The sequence below is a fragment of the Procambarus clarkii genome, chromosome 32 (genome assembly GCF_040958095.1).
Source record: "Procambarus clarkii isolate CNS0578487 chromosome 32, FALCON_Pclarkii_2.0, whole genome shotgun sequence".
Taxonomy (NCBI): Eukaryota; Metazoa; Arthropoda; class Malacostraca; order Decapoda; family Cambaridae; genus Procambarus; species Procambarus clarkii.
The window spans coordinates 17,914,503-17,917,518 of record NC_091181.1 but is presented as its reverse complement, the minus strand read 5'-3'; the positions used below and the strand labels follow the sequence as shown (position 1 = coordinate 17,917,518).

The following is a 3,016-nucleotide window of genomic DNA, read 5'->3' as shown; positions in this document are numbered from 1 at the left end:
ATCTATTATTCTAATAAGGGTTTGATAAAATACAGTAGACTACCTACTGGTTTTACCTGTAATAAGGTTTGATACAGATGATTATGGATATATTTATATGCTCTTATTGTTAAGAAGTAATTTTTTAAAGAGTATTTTGTAATGAGCAGATGTAATTGTAAGATGTAATTGTGTCTGACACTGATAAAATTATAAACCATTGTAAACAATTTGTTCACTTTCAAAACTTAGGCTTATATATATATGCATATAAATAAAAAACAAGTAAATGTAAATAATTTTACCTTGCACCTAGATCCACCAAGCCTGTATGGCGCGCGTTTCAGTACTTCGGAAATCTAGAACTATCTAGAATCTCTAATCTGCAATGAAACAATACATATTATTGCACTTACCAAAACATGGATGAATGTAGAAAATACAGAACTATTGGCTGAATATCAAATAAATGGATTTAATCTATTTCACACAGATAGATATATTAGACCGTGTATGTTAGGTAATACCTAACATACACGCCTCCACACACACTACATTTGAAATGTAGTCTCGAAAAGACTACATTTCAACAAAAACGTGCCACAGACCAGTCACAAGACTGAACCTCGTCGAGGCCAAACGTCTAAATGAGAGCATGAACAAGAAAGAAATAATTTTTTAACATCAGGTATCGTACACACACTGAATGCACCTGCAGACACACAACAAGCACTATCAATATAGCAAAGATTACTCCATAAAAAAATAATTAAATTATTGACCAACATGAGAGAGGGTTAGCCAACATGAGAGGGTTGTGTTGATTGCCTGAAAATATTTAAATTGTTTAATGTATTGAATGGCATTTTTCAAGTTACAACATTTTTTAAATTACTGAACTAGGTTCTAGGCTTTGCTAGGCTTAATTCAATTATTACAGATGAGCCTAACCTAGCCTAGAACCCAGCGGGTTTTTTTCCTATTGGAGAGTGTTGTACATGCTGCTATGGCGGTGTGTCCACTCACAAGATTAGTGGCGCTGCCCAATAAACTCGCCCCCTCGTGGCAAAAATTAAAAAAATTTAGAACCTAGTTCAGTAATTTAAAAAATGTAACTTGAAAAATGCCATTCAATACATTAAACAATTTAAATAATTTCAGGCAATCAACACAACCTTCTCATGTTGGCTAACCCTCAGCAGTGCTCAGGCCCCTGTGCCCAGGCCCTGGGGCCTGAGTCCTCAGTTCCATACACTAGCACTGCCAGGCCTCGCCTCCACATACACCAGCACTGCCCCTCGCCTCCACATACACTAGCACTGCCAGGCCTTGCCTCCACATACACCAGCACTGCCCCTCGCCTCCACATACACTAGCACTGCCCCTCGCCTCCACATACACTAGCACTGCCAGGCCTCGCCTCCACATACACTAGCACTGCCCCTCGCCTCCACATACACCAGCACTGCCCCTCGCCTCCACATACACCAGCACTGCCCCTCGCCTCCACATACATTAGCACTGCCCCTCGCCTCCACATACACTAGCACTACCAGGCCTCGCCTCCACATACACTAGCACTGCCCCTCGCCTCCACATACACCAGCACTGCCCCTCGCCTCCACATACACCAGCACTGCCCCTCGCCTCCACATACACTAGCACTGCCCCTCGCCTCCACATACACCAGCACTGCCCCTCGCCTCCACATACACCAGCACTGCCCCTCGCCTCCACATACACTAGCACTGCCAGGCCTCGCCTCCACATACACCAGCACTGCCCCTCGCCTCCACATACACTAGCACTGCCAGGCCTCGCCTCCACATACACCAGCACTGCCCCTCGCCTCCACATACACCAGCACTGCCCCTCGCCTCCACATACACCAGCACTGCCCCTCGCCTCCACATACACTAGCACTGCCAGGCCTCGCCTCCACATACACCAGCACTGCCCCTCGCCTCCACATACACTATAGCACTACCAGGCCTCGCCTCCACATACACTAGCACTGCCCCTCGCCTCCACATACACTAGCACTGCCCCTCGCCTCCACATACACTAGCACTGCCCCTCGCCTCCACATACACCAGCACTGCCCCTCGCCTCCACATACACTAGCACTGCCAGGCCTCGCCTCCACATACACCAGCACTGCCCCTCGCCTCCACATACACTAGCACTGCCCCTCGCCTCCACATACACCAGCACTGCCCCTCGCCTCCACATATACTAGCACTGCCAGGCCTCGCCTCCACATACACCAGCACTGCCTCTCGCCTCCACATACACCAGCACTGCCCCTCGCCTCCACATACACCAGCACTGCCCCTCGCCTCCACATACACTAGCACTGCCAGGCCTCGCCTCCACATACACCAGCACTGCCCCTCGCCTCCACATACACTATAGCACTACCAGGCCTCGCCTCCACATACACTAGCACTGCCCCTCGCCTCCACATACACTAGCACTGCCCCTCGCCTACACATACACCAGCACTGCCCCTCGCCTCCACATACACTAGCACTGCCAGGCCTCGCCTCCACATACACCAGCACTGCCAGGCCTCGCCTCCACATACACCAGCACTGCCCCTCGCCTCCACATACACCAGCACTGCCCGGCCTCGCCTACACATACACAGCACTGTAGCCAGCACTAGAATCTAATAATATAATAAAATATAAGTGTTTACTTACGATAATATTTGCATGAAGCGTTTGTCCTCTGTCCGCTGACTGCACTGACGACAAAATGGCCGCTCTGTTGATACTAGCGCGAATGATGCTGTGACGTCACAGGTGAGGGCAGCAATGCGCATTTCGTCCCTCGACCCTTAATCATTCCCTCGTATATATAATTGGCGAGACAATTTACTTATCATTTACTTATCTTAGTTAGCAAATAGGGGATATTTGGCTAAGATTTCTGGTAGCAGATCGTTTTGAATGAAATATTTAAACATCTCTGGAACATTTATTATAAAATTGTCTCTGAATTCAATTCAATTCAATTCAATTGAAGTCTTTTG

The 3,016-nt window shown here is 47.6% G+C and overlaps 1 long non-coding RNA gene across 1 annotated transcript in view; it reads right to left on the bottom strand.

Annotated features, from left to right (window-relative positions):
• LOC138370412 (uncharacterized) overlaps nucleotides 1–2,768 on the bottom strand; it is a 4,853-nt gene extending 2,085 nt beyond the window's left edge. The window contains exons 1-2 of the long non-coding RNA XR_011230134.1: nucleotides 2,685–2,768; nucleotides 285–362 (exon numbers count right to left, since the gene is read on the bottom strand). This is a non-coding gene — a long non-coding RNA (uncharacterized lncRNA). The remainder of the gene's footprint in view (nucleotides 1–284; nucleotides 363–2,684) is intronic.
• Nucleotides 2,769–3,016: the final 248 nt, after the last annotated feature.